At 41.4% G+C, this 11,148-nt stretch overlaps 1 long non-coding RNA gene across 1 annotated transcript; it reads left to right on the top strand.

The window, feature by feature from the left end:
* The first annotated feature begins 7,069 nt into the window (after positions 1-7,069).
* On the top strand, positions 7,070-9,870 carry LOC121034765 (uncharacterized). The gene is made up of 3 exons (XR_005792598.1): positions 7,070-7,175; positions 7,333-7,449; positions 9,767-9,870. It is a non-coding gene; the product is annotated as an uncharacterized LOC121034765 (long non-coding RNA).
* The last annotated feature ends 1,278 nt before the right edge of the window (positions 9,871-11,148 follow it).

Genomic DNA, 11,148 nt, shown 5'->3' with positions numbered 1-11,148 from the left:
CCAGGGAGCCAGCAATCTTGAGAGCTGATATAGTCACAAATTTTCAGAGAAGCCACCCTTCACTTTATACTCTCCTAAAAAGCTACATTGTGTCTGTTACAGTCACAAAATTGGTCTTCTACGTTTCTATGCCATGTGACATTCTATGTTTACATTACTAATATTTTTATAATTTTGATCTCTACTATGTCGGCAGCACACCACAGCATCCACTGGATGACCAAAGGATAGGGATAAGCAGTGCTGGAGGTCCAAAACTATGACTTCAAAGAATGTCACTTTGGAGTCTTGCTAAGAGACACAGAGGTCTGGGCCTCTTGCAAATGGATGTGGAGTCTTGCTGAAAGGTGGTCCTATTCCCAGCACACAGGCACTCTCGTGATCCCTCAGATGGTGATTCGTTAAGAGATTATTGTATTTTACTCCAAAGTTATGGGCTGTTTTTACCCTTGCAGAGGGGAGGATGGAAGAAGTGTCCATTACCCAATACTTTTTTTTTCTTTTTTAATTTATTTTGAGAGCACAAGAAAGAGAGCACGAGCAGGGCAGGTGCAGAGAGAGAGGGAGAGAGAGAATCCCATACAGGATTCTAGGCAGCGCAGAGCCCAACAAGAAGCTCAATCCCACGAACTGTGAGATCATGACCTGAACTGAAATCAAGATTCAGACGCTCAACGGACTGAGCCACTCAGGCTCCCCTTTTATTTACTAATTTATTTTTATTACCAACACTTTTCAACAACCCAGTGCTATGGACTGAATTGTGTCCCCCCAAAACTCATGCGATCCCCAACCCAATGTTGTTGCAGGATTTTTTTACCACCATACCCAGGATTCATTGCTCCCACTTCGAAGAATGAAGTAGTGGACACAAAATGAGCAGCAGGCAAAAGGTTATTAGCATACCTCCTTTTCTATTGTCCTTTCTTATTGCTTTCTGGAGAAACTTCAATCTGCTGTTCCTCAGCTTTATCCATTCTGCTATTTCACCTATTTTTCATACCTAATATTTCTCCTTAATTCCATTTTTGTTTACATTTCTTCTTCTTTGATATTAACATCTTCTCTTATCTCTTTTAGTATGTTTACTAAAAGTAGTATGTTTACTACTTTAAAATTGCTGGTCTATTTGCTCTGTTACCTTGTGATAGAATTTATAATCCAGCATATTCCTTGTGGTTTCTTTTGGTTGTTTTTGTTTTTTTGTTTTTTGATGTTTAATTTATTTTTTAGAGAGAGTGAGTAAGTACAAGAGGAATAGACAGACAGGATCAGAGGATCTGCGCTGACAGCAGAGAGCCCAATGTGGGGCTTGAACTCACAAACCGTGAGATCATGACCTGAGCTGAAGTCAGAAACTTAACCAACTGAGCCACCCAGAAGCCCATGTCTTTCTTTTGAAATAGTTATTCTTCTGGGGCGCCTGGGTGGCTCAGTTGGCTAAGCTTCCGACTTCAACTCAGGTCATGATGTCACAGTTCATGGGTTCAACCCCGCATCAGGGCTCGGATTCTGTGTCTCCCTCTCTCTCTGCCCCATCCCCACTCATGCTCTATCTCTCTCTGTCTTAAAAATAAATAAAACATTTAAAAAAATTGAAATAGTTATTCTTCTCCAATGTCATGTTATTTTGGCCTGTGGGCTTATTTTCCCCTGTGTATGTATCAGGCAACATACCAGGGAGAAGGACAGTCCTCATGTCAGCTCCTGGTTACCGTGAAATGAGTGGAGAGCCCTGGCACCAAATACATCTGAGCTAATCACATTCACTTTTCAAAATAATTTCTCAGGTCAAAGCTCCAACTTTTCCTCCCAGGGTGAAAAGCATTTGGGAGAGATACTTTCAAAACTGTTGCTCACTGGTCCTGGAGTTTGGAAGGGGAAGGGCAGGAAAGTAATTGCTCAGAGGGAGTCAATCCCATCTATTTCCTCCTCACACACAGAAGACTCTGGCCCCACTGTGTAATCTTGACATCTGGGCCAGAGCCCCGAGTCCCCACAGGGAGAGGTACAGGCCAGCTGTGGGGCTAGTTCAGTGTCTTGTCAGGAACCACAGCAGAACCTACAGCCAGCCCATCTCCACTTCCCCTGCCTCCAGCTGCTTTCCATTCTGCAACATTCAGTTGCTCTTACCTCCTCACCCACTCATCCCTTATACCGACTTTGCCTTTATTCTATTTGCTCTTGAACTTTCTCCAGTCTGGCTTCTACCCCCAACACTCTACTGAGAGACTGCTGTCTTCAGCATCATAGTAGACTCCAGCCTTTTTGCTAATCCATGTTGTGTCCTCATCTTTAACACGTTGACACAATTAATTAATCCCTCCTTGAAGAACCTTCTCTTGGTTTCAATGATGCCATCACAGCATCCAACTTTTCTTCCTGCCTCACAGACTCTTCTTCTCAGGCTCATTTGATTGCTTCCTATACTACCACCTAACGGCTGTCAGATGGCCCTGAGCACTCAGTTGGCCATAGAAGGTAGATAGTGAAGGGGAGCCTGCCAGTAATTTTCATTCAATTTATAGCGATTAGAGTGGTCTTGTAAAAGCACATTTTTTAAAATATGAAATGTATTGTCAAATTGGTTTCCATACAACACCCAGTGCTCATCCCAACAGGTGCCCTCCTCCATACGCATCACCCACCCTCCCCCTAAAAGCACAAATTGAATAATGCTATCTCCTGGCTTCCCATTGCACTTGGAGTAAAATCGAATCATGTGGTTATGGCTTATAAGATTTGCATGGCCTGCTTACTCTCCCCACATACTCATTAAGCTCCGACTCTGTCCAGGCTCAGAGCTTTCTATTTTATTTTATTTTTTAAGTTTACTTATTTATTTTGAGAGAGAGGGAGAAAACACAAGTAGGGGAGGGGCAGAAGGAGAGGAAGAGAGAGAATCCCAAGCAGGCTCCTTGCTGTCAGTTATTTACCTCTCCTGGGATCATGACCTGAGCCAAAATCAAGAGTCAGACTTTTAACTGACTGAGCCACCCAAGGGGCCCCAGACCTTTCTATTTTAATTACTGCTATCTCTCTGGAACTTACGGTAGTGCCTGACAAATAGTAGATATTTGTAGTAAGCTGAATAATGGCCCCCAAAGATATCCACATTCTAATACCTGGAACCTGTAACTATGTTACTTTATATGGCAAAGAGACTTTGCAGATGTAATTAACTTAAGGACCTTGAGATGAGGAGATAAGAATGTTTGTGTGCCCCCAAAATTCATATGTTGAAACCCTAATCCCCCAAAGTGATGGTATTAGGAGGTGAGGCCTTTGGGAGGTGATTAAGTCATGAGGGCAGAGGGATTAGTGTCCTTACAAAAGAGACTCCAGAGAGCTGGCTTGCCCTTCTGCCATCTGAAGTTACAGTAAGAAGATGGCTATCAATGAGGAAGCTGGTCCTCACGAGACACCAAATTTGCCAACACCATGATCTTGGACTTCCAAGTGTTTGTTAGTCATAAACCACCAGTCTATGACAGTTTGTTACAGCAGCCCCAATGGACTAAAACAGGGAGAGTATCCTGGAATACCCTGGTGAGCTCTGAATGTAATCACAAGGGCTCTTAATAAGAGGGAGGCAGGAAGATTAAAGGAGGAAGAAAATGATGCGCTGATGGAAGAAGGGAAGAAAAGGCGATGTGATACATGGCCATGAGCCAAGAATGTGGGCAGCCTCTAGAATCTGGAAAAGATCAGGAAGCAGATTCTTCCCTGAAGCCTCCAGAAAGAACCAGCTCTGCTGACATCTTGATTTTGGTCCATAAGACAGACTTCTGACCTTCAGAATTGTAAGAGATTACATTTGTGTTTGTTTCAGATTTGTGGTAATGTGTTACAATAGCAATAGGAAACTAACCTAGTGCAGAAAGTATGGGTCAGAGGGTTGAATGAATTTAAAATATCATTGCTTTAGGGGCACCTGGGTGGCTCAGTCAGTTGAGTGTCCGACTTCAGCTCAGGTCATGATCTCACAGCTTGTGAGTTCGAGCCCTGCATTGGGCTCTGTGCTGACCACTCAGAGCCTGGAGCCTGCTTCAGATTCTGTGTCTCCCTCTCTCTCTCTGCCCTCCTCCGCTCATGCTCTGTCTCTCTCTGTCTCAAAAATAAATAAACATTAAAATATCATTGCTTTATATGTATGTCCAAATATGGTATCTCTGAGCCACCCCTCTCCAACGCAGAAACAGTCCCAGTCGGAGTGTCCTCTGGTTATTTTGGGGAATGAGTTCCCAACTACGGTTGTTCCTATGCCCCCATTAGTGAAAAGCGATGGGGAAAATGATGGAGACCTGACTTCACTACAAACAGTCTGTTCTATTTCTGACTCTGATCAGAGTGTCTCTTCCCAGGTTAGTGGGTAGGATGAGGCACATGCCATCCTGTTCCCTTTTGTTTTCCCTTGTCTTTGTTCACCCTGCCTCCAACCCAAATGTTCTCCTCTAGTTCCAAAATAAAAGCCTCAGCATTGCAATGATGCAAATACACGATGGTGGGAAATTGCAGTGAGGTCACTGCTGGCCTCAAACAGTCAAAAATGTCCTGTTACACACACACATACACACACACACACACTCCCCACAGATTGAGAGAGAGAGAAAGAGATGGGAACACAATAAAGATATTCATAACTGTTTAATTTGGCTTAGACTTTTTACTTTCAGTAAATTTTGATTTTCTTTTTACTTGACTGTACTTGTAAATTTTTCACAATGAGCATAAATTATTTGTAAAATAAGTAAACTTTGGGGTGCGTGGGTGGCTCAGTTGATTAAGTGTCAGACTTTGGCTCAGGTCATGATCTCATGGTTCGTGAGTTTGAGCTCGCATCAGGCTCTATGCTGACAGCTCAGAGCCTGGAGCCTGCTTTGGATTCTGTGTCTCCCTCTCTCTCTGCCCCTCCCCGGCTCACGCTCCCTCTCAAAAATAAATAAACATTTAAAAAACAAATAAAATAAAATAAGTCAACTTTATAACAGAAAATATGTCAATTAGGTACAACCTATTTTTAGAACCATGGTGGGGTTGCTACCAAGCCAAGAGTTTGACAAAAATATGAGAGGAATATAAATTGTAAGCACTGCAGCAGAGTCTTAATACAATCAGGTGATGGAAGTTAGTTAGTAATGCAAATTAGGCAACAAAAATTGTTTCTAAGAGGTGTGGACCAGCAAATCCCCAGTACACAGAGTGTCATCATGACCGTAACAGACTGCTTAGCATATACATAAGTGACATGAATCCTCATGGAAGCACCTCCGAGTCCTCAAACCCTGGTATGCATCTGATTCCTAGTCCCGAATTTTTGACCCGGTATCTTCCGCTTCCCTGAGAAGCTAAAACAACCCTCCTCAGTTAGATGAGTGGCTGTTTAGTCCTGGGAAGATTGATAATTAACTACAGAGAAAATGAATTAAATTAAACACATGGTATTAATACTTTCATTTAACTCAAGAGAATCTGTGTGTGTCTACAATGTTTAAGAGAATCTGGCAGTCTGTCATAATTGTAAGTTAAAAGACATAGGAGAATTTGATTCAATGTAGAAACTGCATTGAATGTTACAAGACTTTAGAGGCATTCTATACAGGAAGGTATTAGATGTTCAAAAGTTGTTTAAATACTTTGTAAGCTTTTTGCTTATGAAAGTGTTGTGTTTACTGTCAGGTAACTAAAACATGTAAGAAAATCAAACATATTTAAATGTACAAATGTAATTTAAAATCAACAAATTAAAAAGAAAAATTGCTTGTTTACATATAAAACTATCAGATTTATAAACAGAAGAATAGATTTATAAATTAAATTTACAGAGTTAAAAAAAGATAGGTTTTAAGAATTTCCACATTAATATATTCACCTTATTTTCAATCCATGTAACTGCAGGTATTTCTTAAAAGGCAGAAAAGCCCCCCCCCCAACATTAAAAAAAACACAAACTCTCATTATCATAACTAAATTCTTACAGCAACAATAGAAGAAAATGAAATCTCAGGTTTCAAAAAAGTGGTGTTATGTATATTATATTTAAATTGGAAATTTTTTTTTTAATTTTTTTTTCAACGTTTATTTATTTTTGGGACAGAGAGAGACAGAGCATGAACGGGGGAGGGGCAGAGAGAGAGGGAGACACAGAATCGGAAACAGGCTCCAGGCTCTGAGCCATCAGCCCAGAGCCCGACGCGGGGCTCGAACTCACGGACCGCGAGATCGTGACCTGGCTGAAGTCGGACGCTTAACCGACTGCGCCACCCAGGCGCCCCTAAATTGGAAATTTTAAAAAATGTATGCCAATCACATAAAAACTTAGTTTGACATCCCTCTAGAATTTTTTTTTTTTTTTTTTAGTTTATTTTGAGAAAGAGAGAGCACACACACAAGTGAGCAGGGTAGGGGCTGAAAGAGGGAGAGAGAGAGAATTCCATGCAGGCTTCACACAGTCAGCACAGAGTCTGATGTGGGGCTCGAACTCATGAATCCGAGATCATGACCTGATCTGAAATCAAGGGCTGGACACTCAACCAACTGAGCCACTCAGGCGCCCTGACATCCCTCTAGAAATTTGAATAAATTATATCACTCACGAACTCTGGGTCTAAAATAAACTGGACATCAGACAGTAAAAATAAGCACAGTTTAAAATCAGACTCATGGCAAAAATACCATATTGTAGTTCTTTAATCAACTATTGCTTGTAGATACCAAGGATCGACTATAGTCCCCACCCGATCAAGGCTACCTCAAAGGATAATACACACAGGTAGTATCCAAACCTACTTACAATCGGTTCCTTCATTTCCTCATTCATTCATTCATTCATTCCAAAAACACCCATTATAAGTAACTGGTGTATGACAAGACTGCTCTAGGTCCACAGGGAACTCATTTTCCAGACAGGTAATCCTCCCCAGGGCAGGAGCTATTGTCAGAGGCTAGGTCATAAATGGCTTTAACTGTCATGCAAATGAGCTTGAACTTTCAGTCTGGTGGAGTGTGTTAAACTGCAGAGAAACCTGATCTGGTTAATGTTTTTAGAAAATTCACTGGGTTAGCCCTCTGGAGGTTTGTTTAGAGTCCAAAGATTACACAGCCTAAGATTGAATAGGAGACTATTACCATGTGAGAGATGCTGACTTTTATCTATGCTCCGCTGTCAAAATCAGGTGAGCAGAATAAGGGGTCTGACTATTCAGATTCCAAATGTTAGTTCTGGATAATCAAAGTTTAGCTGTAATAAACATAGATTAGAATGTCTACTTTGGGACTTAACCCTGGATGGTCTCTGCTTTTTGGGTTTTTTCTCTTTTGTGAAATGGGAAGAATCCAAGATTAGGTGATGGTTAGAGGTTGCCATGACAGAATTTCCAGTGTCGAGGGTGGTGAGCAAACTGGAGATCCTTCTCGCTGCAGATGAAGAAGGACGCCAAAAGCGTTCAGGTAAGTTGTAGGCACTTCTTGGGACATGGTCTGCAGTGAGTCTTTAATGAAATGTTTATGGTGTTTTGGTAAAGTAACAGTTTCAATAAGGTTTTTCCTCACAACTCACAAAGATTCTTTTTTTAAATGTGTGGGGTTTTTTTTTTTTTTTTTTTTTTGTTTTTTTTTTTTGAGAGAGAGATTGAGAGAGAGCACGAGAGCAGGGGAGTGGCAGAGAGAGAGGAGGGCATAGGATCCAAAGCAGGCTCTGGGCTGACAGCAGAGAGCCCGATGTAGGGCTCAAACGCAGGAACTGTGAGATCATGACCTGAGCCAAAGTCAGAAGCTCAACCGACTGAGCCACCCAGGCACCCCACAGCTCACAAAGATTCTTTGCTTTTTTTTTTTTCCAAAGATTCTTTGCTTGACCAAACTTAAGTCAGCCTCCTCAATCTTCTCCTAAGCCCTTCTGTACACTTCCTTGTAAAATCCAGTGTTAGCAAGAATCTTGCTAAATTAGTTTGGCAAGAAACCCCACCCTTGATATCTGATCATCATGGCCTATTTTTAGCATGGATCCTGTCAAGTACCTTTAGCCAGAGTCACTCTTTGCACATGATGCTTCCTCTCAGTGATTTGCTATCCACCATTCCCTATCCTGTTTCTTGGCTATAAATTCCCATTTGCCCATGCTATCTTCAGAGTTGAGCTTAATTCCCTTCTGTAAGACTCCATGTCGGGGGTCCCTGTACCTATCATCATGGCTCCCTTGATGCCTTACCATCTTCAATAAGTGCTATTGAATAATTTTTTCTTTAACACACCCAAAGGGATGGATGAGTAAGAATCATAGCTGTGAACCTTAAAAGGATCTCTTAGAAGGATCTTCTATTGTGAGAGATGGAAGCTGTTGTCAGGGTTCTGGTTTCCATGTTGGGTGGTGATTTCAAGGGCATTTCTTATTATTGTTGTTAATAGATAGAAGTCCTTATATAGGCACGTAATGAGAACTATGATTAATCTCTCTCTGTGACCCCCAAGTCCAAATTTTATAAAAACAAGAAGAAAATGAGAGAGAAAATGAAAGAGAAAAGAGAAACCCAGTCTTTCCTAGATTACCACTCTTCCTGCCTCTCCCTAGAATCTCTTGATTTATTACCTTTCATAAAATACCTTCATGGCTGTTCCGCTTTGGGTTTTAATCTGAAAAACTGGCTCCCTGTTACTCTTGTATGTAGTTATTATTATCTATGCCTAATGATAATCACATAAAATAAAAATAAACCCCTTTTAAACTACCATTCAACATGCAAATTAGAGTCTTTCTATATGATTTTAACAAATTGAGTATGAAACAACTTCAAATAATTGTGTGTTTCTCTTCATATTGGATGAAGTTTAATCACATATAATTTTTAAAAACCAAAATAACAACAACAAAAAAAATGTGTTAACCTCTCATGTAAAAGAAGTCTGGAAGTAGGAGGTCTGCGTCTGGTCCAGGAAATGGGAATAGCTTCCCAATCTCCTGTCTGTGACAGGTGCAACTGTCAGCCTGCACTCTGAGCGAGGAGCCTAAGTTGGGGCTTGAACTCACGATCCTGAGATCGAGACCTGAGCTGAGACCAAAAGTCTGGATACTTAATCGACTGAGCCACCCAGGCACCCCCTGGGCATTCCTAATGACAGACTCCATGAGAGCGTGACACACACCTCATTCTTATCTCATTCTCATCCACGGTGTTGGCACTGTCAGAGCAGTACTTCAGTAAATACTGCTTGTAAAATGGAGGCTGACTGGATGCTCAGGGGGACAGATGGGTGTTCAGATAGATGGATACAAGATTCCATGGGAACTTAATATCTAGTACCAACTCTGCTGACATAAGAAGAAATCACATGAGCATTCATTGGCTTTACTGCCTTACCTTGTGACCACTGAACAGACGTTTCAGAGTAGGTGTCTGCAAACCAGACTAAGTATTTCAGGCTTTTGCATCGTAAGGTCTCTGCCACAACTATTCAACTCAGGATAGCAGCCATAGACACATGTAAATGAATGACCACGCGCCAGAAACACTGAAATTTGGATTTCATATAATTTTCACATGTCTCAAAATGTCCTTCTTTTTATTTTTTAACCATTCAGTATTATAAAAAACCATTCTTAGTTTGTGGACTGCACAAAAACAGGCAGTGAGTTGTAGTTTGCTAACCCTCAGCCTACAAAGGCAAACTGACCCAGAATTAGAAGCACTAAGAAAGGTAATAAAACAATGAGGTGAAAACCCTGGGAGCTGGCTTTCACTTTTCTTTGGCTTTCCTTTTTCTTCCCCAGGATCACTCCACTTGCCTTTCCTCGGGTCCTCTTCCTCGGAATTGGTCTTCAACCAACGTGCACATTTTCTCATACCACAAGCGTTACATCATTCAGAACGGTTTTGCTTAAAATAGGTTACTGGAATTCTGAAAAACATTTGAGACCCAAAGTAATAGCTTTCTAATGAAGGGCTTTCGTGCACTGAGAGACATCATTTCCTTAATGTGAATAAATCTGTGTGCCCACGTGATGGAATATTATGTTGGCTTCTATTCCTCTCCCAAAAGAAACATGCTTCCTGTTTGCGAGACTTCGGGTAGCCCTGAGGGCAGGAACAGACTTACATACCTCTGCTTGAACAAGTAGTGATGACTTATCTGAGGGGAAAAAATATCCTGCAGTTCTCATTTGGAGACTGAGTTGGCTTGAGGCCTCACTGCTGTTTTTAAGAAGTGCTTAGACTTTAGGTAGTTTCATTCATGATAGGTGAATAAAATAAAAGTTACAATGTATGACAGATTACATTTTCAATTACCACTTAAATGGGCATTTATTATGTACTTAGTGAATACTTGGCTCTTCCACAGTAAACCCTAAGTTATCACCTTCAGCTCTCACCTAGTTATTTTTGGATCTTTTATTAAACCTCTGTGGCCTGTTAACTAAATGATTTCTGAGAGATGAAGCTCACAAATGACCTCTCTCAATGCATGAAAGCCCTTCATTAGTAATGATAGCCACTTTTCAGACATCTCTTTCATAATGCTCTTCTCCCTTTGCTCAGCTCTCTTTTATGTTCTGTGCAAAATTTTTAACCTTCTCATGTAAAAGAAGTTCTGGAAGTAGGCTTACCTCATTCTCATCTACGGTGTTGGCACGGTGTCAGAAGCGCTCTTCAATAAATATCAGCCAAAATTAAAGGTTGGGGATGGGTACTGAACCATCGAAGTCACTCCCGGAAGACTGACGGGTTAAGTGGAAAGAGCCACAGACCTAAATCCCATGCCTGGATAGGTGATCTAGTTTAGCCAAACCTTTCTGATTTTGAATAAATGTTTACAGTCTGGCTTTTGGAATTAGGAAAGGTTGTACTTGGCAATTCTTCTCAAATCTTCCGTCATTTGCAAATTGGGGATGATAATCTGTAACGTCCAGGGTGAAGTGAGATCTAGAGGAACGTTCACTAAGACGCCTGGGTGCAGTGGGGATTCGGGGCGGAAGTGGGGTGTCCGCTCTTATTTTCATTATGGGTGAAACCAGTTCCTTCCAGCGGAGAAAATGCTTGCAAGCCCGCTGGGGCTGCGAACAGCGCAGAGACCTAATCCTTCCAGAATTTCAGTTTCCTTTGCCATGAGCCTGCTTTTCCCTTTCTGCCCATCAGTTGGCGCCTTTTGCCGTGC

The sequence above is a fragment of the Herpailurus yagouaroundi genome, unplaced genomic scaffold, assembly GCF_014898765.1.
Source record: "Herpailurus yagouaroundi ecotype Mexico unplaced genomic scaffold, PumYag 160, whole genome shotgun sequence".
In the NCBI taxonomy this organism is placed as follows: domain Eukaryota; kingdom Metazoa; phylum Chordata; class Mammalia; order Carnivora; family Felidae; genus Herpailurus; species Herpailurus yagouaroundi.
This window is presented reverse-complemented; position numbering and strand designations above follow the sequence as displayed.